At 37.6% G+C, this 14,607-nt stretch overlaps 1 protein-coding gene across 8 annotated transcripts in view; it reads left to right on the top strand.

The window, feature by feature from the left end:
* Positions 1-14,607, top strand: part of CRPPA (CDP-L-ribitol pyrophosphorylase A) — a 331,189-nt gene that overhangs the window by 264,554 nt on the left and 52,028 nt on the right. The gene's annotated exons all lie outside the window — the stretch shown is intronic.

Genomic DNA, 14,607 nt, shown 5'->3' on the forward strand with positions numbered 1-14,607 from the left:
GAGGTTGTAGTGAACTGAGATCATGCCACTGCACTCCAGCCTGGGCAACAGAGTGAGACTCTGTCTCTAAATAAATAAATAATTAATTAATTAAAAACTAAAACCAGTATTATTTATAATAACAGAAACATGGTACTTACATCTTATTTTTCCTCTAGCTTGAGTAGTATTCCTTTGAATATATTTAATCAAAAAGAATAATTCTACTTGACTTTTTTTTAACAAAATCTTAATGGTGGTAAGATACTAGTAATATTAAATTTAATTATGTCTGTGGGAAGTATGGCTAACAGGACAGAATATGTCAAACAAGATACTTCTTTGCATCTTGTAGCAAATTATCTGCTCTGGAAAAGTAATGGAATTCTAGGCGCTTAATCTTTGAATACCAAATTAGAATGTTATCATAAGTATCTATGTTGGGAATATTTAAATTGTGTTAACAAATAATGTAGCAGAGTTCAATCTGGGTAATTCGGGAGATATATTTCTTTTCCTTTCTTCCTTTATTGATCAACTTTTCCTGTGTTTACTAAATACCAGGCATAAGGAACCTGAAGGCAAGTATAATCTAGTTGAAAGGGAAAGATAAAAGCTTCTGGTTTCTAGATAGCGTTTCTATTTTAAATTATTAGGTTGGTGTAAAAGTAATTGCAGTTTTTAAAATTAATGGCAAAAACCACACTAACATTTTCACCAACCTAATATTTCAGTGTTAATATTATTTAGATATAAAACACTCATTCTATAAAGGTTTTTAATTTGTCTTTTCCCCTCAGTAGTATCAAATGAATCAGTCCTAAACTGTATATGAGAATTAACTTCATAAAATGTTATATTTGATTATGACTTTCTTAGACTTTTCATTTAAATCTTAGACAAATTCTGGCATGAACAGGTAGGTTCAGGGATGTACAGGTCAAATTTTGTTGTCTGTGTTTTGCAAAGGAAAAGAGAAAATTAAGAAGCTTAATGATTTACTCCAGATCACAGTGTTCTTAAGTCTCAGATCTTTGACTACACTGCTGTTTCTACCTCCTTGTATTCCTCCAAATATTCCACAATGCTACTTACTCAATTATTAGTTTTAATGCCTTTCTCATGTTAAGTGAGCTCATAAAGGGGTAAATCATCTGGGGGCAGTGGCTCACACCTGTAATCCCAGCACTTTGGGAGGCCAAGGTGGGTGGATCACTTGAGGTCAGGAGTTGGAGACCAGCCTGACCAACATGGTGAAAACTCATCTCTACGAAAAATAGAAAAATTAGCTGGGTGTGGTGGCAGGAACCTGTAATCCCAGCTACTTGGAAAGCTGAGGCCGGGGCAGGAGAATTGCTTGAACCTGGGAAGCGGAGGTTGCAGTGAGCCAAGATTTTGCCATTGCAATCCAGCCTGGGCAACGAGAGTGAAACTCTGTTTAAAAAAAAAAAAAAAAAAGAGTGGTAGAGGAGGTAAATGGGCCCTGACAACGTTTGCTAGATATTTTCACTCATTCTTACTCTCTACCGTTGGTCAAATTATAAGATAATTTTAAAGAAAATTATACTATTCTTTAATTTTGTAGGATATAGACATTTTATATAATGAGAAAAGTGTATCAAAGCCATCCAGTTACATTTTTTTTTCCTGTTTTTATGCTTTGGAGCTTGTGTAGGATTGCAGTTACATGAAGCTCACTAACTGGTGGTAGATAAAACATGAAACAGGTTAATATAGGTAAATGTAAACTTGTGGTATAATTTGGATACCCTCTCATGTTTACTTAAAAGCTTTTGAAAGATTCTAAAATATTCTTGGTATATAGTTTTTGAAGGTATTTCCACTTTTCTACATTTCACAGGCCATACTAAAAGGTTTTAGCTTTTTTCCTTTGCTTTGAGGTGTGGTATTTTTGCCAGTGCTATCCTTGCATAGACAGATTTGCTTCTGGAAGCATTATAGGTATTTCAGCTGTAAATCATTTGTCCCACCTGAAAGTTCATTATTGTAGGTGGTAAGTATACAGCATACATTCTTTAGAAATGATTGTCTTGTTTTCACATAAATAGCTATAAAGGCTTCAGATGGAGAAATAAGTCAGATATATATACATATAAATGGTTGACATAGTTTATGATCTTTTAACTTTGCTGACTTTCATAGCATGCTGTACTTATTGTTGTTTTAATATTTATGTTATCCATTTCTCATCACTTCAAAAAAGAATAAAGCTTATGCTGTAAAATATTTTCCTATAGGATATTTTCTTAGATTTTAATGAAGCGTTACTGGTTTAATGAACACTCAGTGCTCATATGTTGTATAAAATTATAATTACAAGCATTTATTATACAACACATTCATCATGTGTTGTTTGTGTACTGCATACATTGTGGTAATAAAAATACAAAGGTTATAGTTTAAGTCTGGTACAGAGTTGTTCATTAAGTTTATTTCCAAGATAGTTTTCTGTAGGAAAAACTTAGGAAAAAAATGAGTAGATATTCTAATCAAAGCTAAAGTACAGGATCAGTCTCATTGGAAGAAAAGTTAAACCTCTTTTTAGAATAAAATAACAAAATCAGTTTAATATAGGCTAATAAAAGGAGATTTTGTGTAGCCATCTCTAAAATTCAGCCTTCCTTTGAATGTTTAATTTTTAATGCTCTCTTTGTTGCTATTACTATTTTTTAAAAAGTTAATATGTGAGCCCTTTTTTAAGAAAATAATTTTTAAAATACAACAATATATCAAAGAGAAATGTTCTCATTCATCTGTTTATTCTACCTCTTTCCTGAGGTGTCTTAGTCTTTTGGGCTGTTAAAAGCTATACACTAGGTAGCTTATAAACAACAGAAATGTATTTCTTGTAGTTCTGGAAGCTGGGAAGTTCAAGTCCAGCACTGGCATATTCAGGGTTTGGTGAGGACCTGATTCATGGTCCATAGACTCTGCTTCCTGCCTGTTTCCTCACATGGAATATGAGCAAGGCAGCTTTCTGGAGCTTCTTCAAGCAACGTACTAATCCCATTCATGAAGTCTCTATCCTCATGACCTAATTACCTCCCAAAGGCCCTACCTCCAGAGGCTTAGGATTTCAATATATGAATTTCGGGCAACACAAAGATTGAGCCCTTAGATCATGGTAAATCACATCAAAAAGGTTCAAATATTTACATTGCTAGAGTTGAGCATCTCAGTTCTTCTTTCTGAAATACGATCTTGATTTTGTTGTCTATAGAGCTCAAAGCTATCAGATACAGGGAATACTTTTAGATACCATAATCTAGATATAAATTTTAAAAGATACATACCTTATTTTTAAGAGATCTATTTATACAAAATGTTTGTGTATGCGTGTACATGTATAAAAATGACCTACTACTGTCACCTCACCCTAATAAATAATGGGCACCTTCTTTCTCATGAAATCTCCTTAGTGAAGGTCTTATATCCACATATTTAACATAATGGAAACAGTTCTAAAAGATACTATGGAAATAAAGATGTTTGTGCCCAACAGTAACTATGAGTTCCTTAAGAATGTGTGATATAAAGCAATTGTTTGCAATAATTTGTATTGTAATTCTGTTTCAGGATCTACATATTTGAAGTCAGTCTCAGTTGTAATTAGCTCCTCCTTGACCTTCAAAAAGGATACAGCATTGTCACAAAAAGAGCATTTTTCTGAATCTAGATAGAACTGATTTTAATAACCAGGACCATCACTTGTTTGAACTTGGATGAGATACTTAATCTTTGTGAAGTTTATTTTCCTCATCTGCAAAACTCAAACAGTTTTTTTTTCAATTTTAATATATATATTTTTAATATGTTTTATTACACTTTAGGTTCTGGTGTACATGTGCAGAACATGCAGGATTGTTGCATAGGTACATACATGGCAATGTGGTTTGCTGCCTCCATCCCTGTCACCTGTATCTGGTATTTCTCCCCATGTTATTGCTCCCTGACCTCACCACCCCCCCACTGTCCCTCCCATAGTACTCCCCAAGAGACCCCAATGTGTGATGCTCCCCTCCCTGTGTCCATGTATTCTCATTGTTCAACACTCGCCTTTGAGAACGTGCAGTGTTTGATTTTCTGTTCTTGTGTCAGTTTGCTGAGAATGATGGTTTCCAGATTCATCCATGTCCCTATAAAGGACACAAACTCATCGTTTTTTATGGCTGCATAGTATTCCACGGTGTATATGTGCCACATTTTCCTTGTTGAGTCTCTCATCGATGGGCATTTCAGTTGGTTCCAAGTCTTTCCTATTGTAAACAGCCCCGCAGTGAACATACGTGTGCATGTGCCTTTATAATAGAATGATTTGTAATCCTTTGGGTGTAACCAGTAATGGGATTGCTGGGTCAAATGGAATTTCTATTTCTAGATCCTTGAGGAATCACCACAATGTCTTCCACAATGGTTAAACCAATTTAAACTACCACCAACAAAAGTGTTCCTATTTCTCCACATCCTCTCCAGCATCTGTTGTCTCCAGATGGTTAATGACCGCCATTCTAACTGGTGTGAGATGGTATCTCAATGCAGTTTTGATTTGCATTTTTCTAATGACCAGTGATGATGAGCAGTTTTTCATAGGTTTGTTGGCTTCATGGATGTCTTCTTTTGAAGTGTCTGTTCATTTCCTTTGCCCACTTTTGGATGGGTTTATTTGATGTTTTCTTGTAAATCTGTTTTAGTTCTTTGTAGAATCTGGATATTAGCCCTTTTTCAGATGGGTAGATTGCAAAAATTTTTTTCCCATTCTACTGGTTGCCGGTTCGCTCTAATGAATATTTTTTTTTGTTTTTTGTTTGTTTGTTTGTTTTTTTGCTGTGCAGAAGCTCTGGAGTTTTGTTAGATCCCATTTGTATATTTTGGCTTTTGTTGCCAATGCTTTTGGTGTTTTAGTCATGAAGACCTTGCCTATGCCTATGTCCTGAATGGTTTTGCCTAGGTTTTCTCCTAGGGTTTTTTATGGTCTTCGGTCTTATGTTTAAGTCTTTAATATATCTGGAGTTAATTTTAGTGTAAGGTGTCAGGAAGGTGTTCAGTTTCTGCTTTCTGCAGATGGCTAGCCAGTTTTCCCAACACCGTTTATTAAACAGGGAATCCTGTCCCCATTGCTTGTTTTTGTCAGGTTTGTCAAAGATCAGATTGTTGCAGGTGTGTGGTGTTGCCTCTGATGCCTCTGTTCTGTTCCATTGGTCTATATCTCTGTTTCAATACGAGTAGTATGCTGTTTTGATTACTGTAGCCTTGTAGTATAGTTTGAAGTCACGTAGCATAATGCCTCCAGCTTTGTTCTGTTTGCTTAGAATTGATTTGGCTATACAGGCTCTCTTTTGGTTCCATATGAAGTTTAAGGTAGCTATTTTCCAGTTCTGTGAAGGGAATCATAGGTAGCCTCATGGAGATAGTGCTGAATCTATAAATTACTTTGGGCAGTATGTCCATTTTCACAATATTGATTCTTCCTAACTATGAGCATGGAATGTTTTTCCATCTGTTTATATCCTCTCTTATTTCCTTGAGCAGTGGTTTGTAGTTCTTCTTGAAGAGAACTACATCCCTTGTTGGTTGCATTCCTATGTATTTTATTCTCTTTGTAGCAATTGTGAATGGCAGTTTGTTCTTGATTTGGTTCTCTTTAAGTCCGTTATTGGTGTATAGAAATGCTTGTGATTTTTGCACATTGATTTTGTATCCTGAGACTTTGCTGAAGTTGTTTATCAGTTTCAGGAGATTTGGGGCTGAAACGATGGGGTCTTCTAAATATACAATCATGTCGTCTGCAAATAGAGACAATTTGACTGCCTCCTTTCCTAATTGAATTCCCTTTATTTCTTCTTGCTTTCTTGCCTGCCTGCCTGTCTGCCTGCCTGCCTGCCTGCCTGCCTGCCTGCCTTCCTTCCTTCCTTCCTTCCTTCCTTCCTTCCTTCCTTCCTTCCTTCCTTTCCCTTTCCCTTTCCCTGTCCCTTTCCCTTTCCTTTCCTTTCTTTCTTTTTCCTCTTTCTTTTTTTGCCTGATTGCTCTGGCTAGAATTTCCAATACTATATTGAATAGGAGTGATGAGAGAGGGCATCCTTGTCTAGTGCCAGATTTCATAGTGAATGCTTCCAGTTTTTGCCCATTCAGTATGATACTGGCTGTGGGTTGTCATATATAGCTTTAATTATTTTGAGATACCTTCTGTCGATACCTAGTTTATTGAGAGTTTTTAGCATAAAGGGCTTTTGAATTTTGTTGAAGGCCTTCTCTGCATCTAGTGAGATGATCATGTGGTTTTTGTCTGGTTCTGTTTATGTGGTGAATTATGTTTATAGACTTGAGTATGTTGAACCAGCCTTGCATCCCCGGGATGAGGCCTACTTGATCATGGTGGATAAGCCTTTTGATGTGCTGTTGCAATCGGTTTGCCAGTATTTTATTGAAGATTTTTGCATTAATGTTTATCATGGGTATTGGCCTGAAGTTTTCTTTTCTCGTTGAGTCTCTGCTGGGTTTTGGTATCAGGATGATGTTGGTCTCATAAAAAAAATGATTTGGGAAGGATTCCCTCTTTTTGTATTCTTTGGAATAGTTTCAGAAGGAGTGATCCCAGCTCCTCCTTGTATGTCTGGTTGAATTCAGCTGTGAACCCATCTGGACCTGGGATTTTTTGGTTGGTAGGCTATTAATTGATGCCTCAACTTCAGCCCTTGTTATTCGTTTATTCAGGGTTCCGACTTCTTCCTGATTTAGGCTTGGGAGGGTGCACTTGTCCAGGAATTTATCCATTTCTTCCAGGTTTACTGGCTTATGTACATAGAGTTGTTTGTAGTAATCTCTGATGGTAGTTTGTATTTCTGTGGAATAGGTGGTGATATCCCCTTTTTCATTTTTTATTGCCTCTATTTCATTCTTCTCCCTTTTCTTTTTATTAATCTGGCTAGTGGTCTGTTTTGTTAATCTTTTCAGAAAACCAGCTCCTGTATTTATTAATTTTTTGAAGTGTTTTTTGTGTCTCTGTCTCCTTCAGTTCTGCTGTGATCTTAGTTATTTCTTGTCTTCTGCTAGGTTTTGAGTTTTTTTAATCTTGCTCCTCTAGCTCTTTCAATTTTGATGATTGGGTGTCGATTTTAGGTCTTTCCTTTCTTCTCATATGAGCATTTATTGCTATAAATTTTCCTCTAGAAACTGCTTTAAATGTGTCCCAGAGATTCTGGTACGTTGTGTCTTCTTTCTCGTTGGTTTCGAAGAACAGCTTTATTTCTGCCTTCATTTCATTGTTTAGCCAGTCAAGAGCCAGTTGTTCAGTTTCCATGAAGTTGTGTGGTTCTGAGTTAATTTGTTAATCCTGAGTTCTAATTTGATTGCACTGTGGTCTAAGAGACTGTTTGTTATGATTTTCCATTCTTTTGCTTTTGCTGAGGAGTGATTTACTTCCAATTATGTGGTCTATTTTAGAGTAAGTGTGATGTGGTGTTGACAAGAATGTTTATTCTGTGGATTTGGGGTGGAGAGTTCTGTAAATGTCTACTAGGTTTGCTTGGTCCAGATCTGAGTTCCAGTCCTGGATATCCTTTTTAATTTTCTGTCTCCTTGATGTGTCTAATATTGACAGTGGAGTGTTGAAGTCTCCCACTATTATTGTGTGGGAGTCTAAGTCTCTTTGTAGGTCATTAAGAACTTGCTTTATGTACTTGGGTGTTCCTGTATTGGGTGCATATATTTTTAGGTTTGTTAGCTCTTCCTGTTGCATTGATCCTTCTACTATTATATAATGCCCTTCTTTGTCTCTTTTGATCTCTGTCGGTTTAAAATCTATTTTATCAGAGACTAGGATTGCAATGTCTGCTTTTTTTGCTCTCCATTTGCTTGGTAAATCTTCCTCCATCCCTTTATTTTGAGACTATGTGTATTCCTGCACATGGGAAGGGTTTCCTGGATACAGCATGCCTATGGGTTTTGACTTTTTATCCAATTTGCCAGTCTGTGTCTTTTGATTGGGACATTTAGTCCATTTACATTTAGGGTTAGTATTGTGTGTGAATTTGATCCTGCCATTTTGATGCTAGCTGGTTGTTTTGCCCATTAGTTGATGCAGTTTCTTCATTGTGTCAACGCTCTTTACCATTTGGTTTGTTTTTGGAGTGGCTTGTACTGGTTGTTCCTTTCTTTGTTGAGTGCTTCTTTCAGGAGCTCTTGTAAGGCAGGCCTGTTGGTGATGAAATCTCTGAGCAATTGCTTGTTAGTATATGATTTTATTTCTTCTTCACTTATGAAGCTTAGTTTGGCTGGATATAAAATTCTAGGTTGGAAGTTGTTTTCTTTATGGTTGTTGAATATTGGCCCCACTGCCTTCTGGCTTGTAAGGTTTCTGCTTAGAAATCCACTGTGAGTCTGATGGGCTTCCCTTTGTGAGTAACCCAACCTTTCTCTCTGGCTGCCGTTGGCTCTTTTCCTTCATTTCAACCCTGTTGACCATGTGCCTTGGGGTTGCTCTTGGTAAGGAATATCTTTGTGGTATTCTCTGTATTTCCTGGACTTGAATATTGGCCTGCCTTGCTAGGCTGAGGAAGTTCTCCAGGATAATATCCTGGAGAGTGTTTTCCAGCTTGAATTTATTCTCTCCGTCACATTCAGGTACACCTATCAAACGTAGATTAGGTCTTTTCACATAATCCCATATCTCTTGGAGGCTTTGTTCTTTTCTTTTTACTCTTTTTTCTCTAATCTTGCCTTCTCCTTTTATTTCATTGAGTTGGTCTTCAATCTCTGATGTCTTTTCTTCTGCCTGGTCGATTCAGCTATTGAAACTTATGTATGCTTTGCAAAGTTCTCGTGTTGTGTTTTTCAATTCCATCAGTTCATTTATAGTCTTCTCTAAGCTGTTTATTCTTGTTAGCATTTCGTCAAACCTTTTTTCAAGTTTCTTAGTTTCTTTGCATTGGGTTAGAAAATGATCTTTTAGCTCAGAGAATTTTGTTATTACCCACCTTCTGAAGCCTGTTTCTGTCAATTCATCAGACTCATTCCCCATCCAGCCTTGTTCCCTTGTTGGTGAGGGGTTGTGATCCCTTGGAGAAGGAGAGGCATTCTGGTTTTGGTGTTTTCATCCTTTTTGCACTGGTTTCTTCCCATCTTTGTGGAATTATCTACCTGTGGTCTTTGTAGTTCGTGACTCTCAGATGGGGCCTCTGAGTGGACGTTCTGTTTGTTGATGATGAAGTTATTTTTTGTTTGTTTGTTTTTTAGTTTTTCTTCTAACAGACCCCTCTCCTGTAGGACTGCTGGAGGTCCATTCCAGACCCTGCTTGCCTGGGGATCACCTGTGGTGGCTGCAGAACAGTAAGGGTTGCTGCCAGTTTCTTCTTCTTTTACCTTTGTACCAGAAGGATACCCACCAGATGTCACCCTGAGCTCTCCTTTATGAGGTGTCTCTTTGAATATATGGGGGTCAGGGAGCTGCTTGAAGAGACAGTCTGTCCCTTATAGGAGCTCAAATGCTTAGCTATGAGCTCCATCATTCTGTTCAGAGCTGCTGGGCAGGTATGTTTACATCTGCTACAGCAGAACTTATAACCACCTTTTTTTTCCCAGTTGCTCTGTCCTGGGAAGGTGGGGCTTTATTTGTAAGTTCCCGATGTGCTGTTGCCTTTTTTCAGAGATGCCCTGCCCAGCAAGGAGGTAGCCTAGTCACAGTCTGTCAGCAGAGGCATTGCTGAGCTGCCATGGGCTCTGCCTAGCTGCTCTGTAAACTTCCTTGCGGTTTTGTTAATAGAGGTCTAGGCCGGACGCAGTGGCTCACGCCTGTAATCCCAGCACTTTGGGAGGCCGAGGCGGGTGGATCACGAAGTCAAGAGATCGAGACCATCCTGGTCAACATGGTGAAACACCGTCTCTACTAAAAATACAAAAACTCAACTGGGCCTGGTGGCGCGTGCCTGTAATCCCAGCTACTCAGGAGGCTGAGGCAGGAGAATTGCCTGAACCCAGGAGACGGAGGTTGTGGTGAGCCGAGATCGTGCCATTGCACTCCAGCCTGGGTAACAAGAGCAAAAACTCCGTCTCAAAAAAAAAAAAAAAAAAATAGAGGTCTAGTTACAACTGCCTAAATAATGGCGGTCTGCCTCAGTAATGGCAGACTGTCTCTATAATGATGCACTGCCTCAGTAATGGCAGACGCCCTTCCCCCCACAGAGCTAGACTGTCCCAGGGCCAGCTGTGCTTGCTGTGAAACTCAATCCAGAGCATTTCAGATTGCTGGTCTTTGTTGGGAGGTGATGTCTGCTGAGCCAGATGACCTGGCTCTCTGTTTCAGTCCCTTTTTTGTCAGTTGAATGGGTGACTCTGTCTGCCAGGCATTCCAGGCACCAGTTGAAATTGCCACCTAGATTTGTGTGAGTTTTTGTGCGGAGACCTGCTGTGCTGGCTGAAGCAGCCACGCTGGAGACTCGTGGCACTTTTCCGTCTGGGAATCACCTGGTCTGTGGGCAGTAAAAACTCTTTTGGAAATACAGTGATCACTTACCCTGTACGTTCTTGCTGGAAACTGCACTCCAGAGCTGTTCCTATTCAGCCATCTTGGATCTCTCTGTCAATTCAAACAGTGTGTTTAGCTCATGGTTATTAAGTGTATTAAATGAGTTAATTTACAAACTGGATAAAAAGCATGCAAGAGATCTTAGTTCATATCTACATTTAAATATCTTGAATGGATTTTTATGCTTTCACTTTATCAGTTTCTAATTTATAGTAAAATATGTAATAATTTTATACTTATATGGTCAAAGTGAATTATGAACTTCATTTTCCATTTCATCTACTCTTCAACATTAGTTGGTTTCAGCTATTACATAATTGTACTTTTTATCTAAGAAGGGAGAATCAAAAAGTTGTTGAGAAGTAGTCCCAATCATGTAAGAGTTAGGGAGACAGAATAGAAGTCAATTGTAAAGCAAGCAATACTCTTCCTTACTTTTGTTCCTGTGCAGAAGATGTGAATCTTCCATTTGCCTGGGACATAGAAGGGAAAATGGTATGTAAATACATAATAAAGGACACCATAAGAATTTTCATGCTTCAGAGATAAACAGATAATCACTACTATATGCAAGTTAAAAATAGTTTTGGAAATAGTTTTTCATGGGAGATTAACAACTGAAGCCCCACATGTTTGTGGTTGCTCATATGGAAATTGTTTTGTTAGATGAATGTACTGACTGGGCAAGAAGTAGTCAGTAATTTGTGTGAGTTGTTACTTTCAAAGTTCAAAATTATGCATAGGGTGGCTCTGATTTCAGATAAAGTTGCATATGTTGGTAGAATTATTCCTTTTTTTGTCTTTTGAATCATTTATGAGGAAAATTTTTTTTAATGGAAAAGAATAACCTTCCCCCTGGCCTTGTTTTATCAGAATTAATGTTTCTTTACCTTTCTTTAAGTGTTCATAATAAGCTCATGGATCCCAAAAGGAATTGAAGAATTATTTCTGGTGGTCTTTGGGTCTAATTGCTGCCAGCTGAGGAAGCAAAATCCAAATAAGCTGAAGAAACTTTCACAAAAAAACACTTAACATAATTATAAGGCATAAAAGCTCAATATGCAGTTTATATAATAAAGTCTTACCTAACCACAAAACGTTCAAGGACCAGTCAAGCAGAGGTCTTCACAAAGGTATATGTTAACATTTTGCTTGACACTGTACTTGCTTAGATTTATTAAAACCTTCTGTGCATTTTAGATTATTCCTGTTTTAAAAACCTTTGTAAGATTTTTCTGTTTTGTTGTGAGCAATTCAAAGAGCATGTTAACAGTTGATGAAACATGAACTTCAAAAGTTATAAAATCATTCATCCTTCCCCATTGCTTCCTCCAGGCATACTGGAATAATAGGGCTTTGAGATAGTAGCCAAGAGTGCCTAGTGTTATTTATCTATGAGTTTAATATAGTGTGTTCCACTTTAAGGAAACATGATATAAAAATCAGACAACAAAACAAATATATGCATAAGTGATCATAACATAAAATTTTTCTGTATTTTTAGGAAAAATTTTAGTGTTCACTTAAATCTTTCCACTCTAACTTTGCTTTATGATTAGATTTAGTTGTGTTCACTTCTTAAGAGCATTTCTCGTATTTTGACAGTTAATACATTTGTACATGATCTCGTTGTGATTCAGTTATAATTTACAAAAGCAAGTCTTAGAAATGTGAGGATTGCCCATATCCTCAGGTCATTTTTGTTATATATATATTTTTTGTTTTTACTTATCCGTTGAATCTTAAGGAAGTGTTCTTGATTTTTGATTATTATACCCTTGAACAACATTGGGTTAGGGGCACTGACCCTCATGCAGTCAAATGTGTGTAAAACTTTTGACCCCCTAAAAACTTGACTACTAAGGTACTTACCTGTTAAACATGATCTGAATGAAGAGACCATCTAAACAGGCTTTGTGTGAGTGACAAGTCTGTTTATTCACTCAGGTGCAAGTGGGCTGAGTCTGAAAAGAGAGTAGAGGATGATGGAATAGGAACTGATTTTATAGGTTGAGGGTAGGTCATGGAAAATTACAGTTTAGGGTGGCTTTTTGCAAGCTGGGGAGTGGGATGTCACAGGGTCCAATGTCACAAGTTTGACCTATCAGTTGAGGTAGGAACAGTGGTAAAATGTCACAAGGTTGGTTAATCAGGCCATAGGGTCCAGAATCACAGGGTTGACTTATCAGTTGAGGCAGAATCAATGGTGGAATGTTGCATGGTCAGTTAATCAGGCACTGCATGAGCTAGCTCTTCTTCTCCTTTTGTGGTGTTTCTGCTACCTTAGACTTTCTGGCTCCAGGAGGCCATCTGGAGATGTACGGGTGGGTCACAGGGGTCACCATGGCTTGACTAAAGTGTAGTCCATGGTGCAGTGAGTTCAAAGAACCTTGCATTACCAATAACATAATTGATTAATACATATCTTGTATGCCAGTCATCCCCAACCTTTTTGGCGTAAGAGATCAGTTTCATGAAAGACAATTTTTCCCCAGAGTGGGGTCAGTGGGAGGATGGTTTCAGGATTATTTAAGTGTATTACATTTATCATTAAGTTCTCATAAGTGTATTACATTTATCATTACATTCTAACAGGCTACGGATTGATAATGGTTGTGGCCTGGGGGCTGCAGACCCCTGCTGTATGTATTATATACTGTATTCCTACAATAAAGTAACCTAGGAAAAAGAGGTTATTAAGAAAATCATAAGGAAGAGAAAATACATTTACAATACCATATTTGTTAATATGTTAAGTGTACCTCAACTGTTTCTTTTTAAGACGTATCCTCTGAAATGAAAGATATCCTCAGCTGCAGACCTAAATCTGTGTACATATCAATCACATCAGCGTTTTTGTTTAGTAATGCCATGACTTTTCTTCACGTTTTGAGAGCACTTCCAGAATCTTCAGTGGCACTTTGTATGGCTCCCATGGTGTTATCCAAGGTTTATAGTATTACACTAAATGTGATAAAAAAAATACGTAAGAACCATGAGAGATCACTTTTTACCATAACATTTTAATGGAGAGATGAACTGCTCATGTGGAGTTGGTTAGCATCATGCAGTGTTTTAAGCAGACACTTGCAACATTTGAGTCCACTGAAATAGCAACAGGAGGTGGCTATGAAATTATTACATTAGTACAGAATGAATTATACTTAATTTTATGTAGTTACAGTTTAATACTATACTTTAAATTGGTTTGCACTTGCTTGACTGCAAGTGGTGGTGTTTACTGTCTGTAAGTGTTTGTATGCATTGAGTTTTGATAAATATTAACCCCACTTTTTTTGTGTGAGACAGACGCTTACTTGGTCACCTAGGCTGGAGTGCAGTGGTGCAATCTTAGCTCATTGCAACCTCTGCCTTATGGGATCAAGCAATTCTCATGCCTCAGCCTCCCAAGTATGTAGGACCAGAGTCATGCACCACCATGCCCAAATATTAGAGATGGGGTTTTTCTATGTGGACCAGGCTGGTCTTGAACGCCTGACCTCAAGTGCTTTGACTTCCCAGGCTCAAGTGATTCTTCCACCTCAGTCTCCCAAGTAGCTGGAACTACAGACACACACCACTATGCCTGACTAATTTTTGTATTTTCGGTGGAAATGTGGTCTCACTATGTTTCCCAGACTAGTCTTAAACTCCTGAGCTCAAGTAATCCTCCCACCTCATCCTCTTAGTCCTGAGACTTCAGGCCTGAACCAATACACCCAGCCAAATGTTAACTTTTACAGTAGACTTGTGCATATTTTATGATAGTAAATGATTAAAGAAACTAGCATCTACATATATTTTGTACATTCATAACCTACCTATTTATTTTTTTGGTATTTCTAGGCTACACTATTTGCCAATTTTTACAAGTTGTTGCAAATCTCCAAATAATTTTTCAGTAAATTTCCTTTTTAAAAAATTGCATATAAGTAAACCTATGCAGTTCAAGCTTATGTAGTTCAAGGGTCAGTGGTGTTATAAAACCTATAGATGTTAGTTTCATATGAAGAAATAATTTACTCCATCTCTTTTGCTACTTTCTACCTCTTTTTTACCTCATTAAAACATATGCTTCTCTAATTTTA

The sequence above is a fragment of the Sapajus apella genome, unplaced genomic scaffold (genome assembly GCF_009761245.1).
Source record: "Sapajus apella isolate SASKATOON/1434 unplaced genomic scaffold, GSC_monkey_1.0 scaffold19, whole genome shotgun sequence".
Classification (NCBI taxonomy): domain Eukaryota; kingdom Metazoa; phylum Chordata; class Mammalia; order Primates; family Cebidae; genus Sapajus; species Sapajus apella.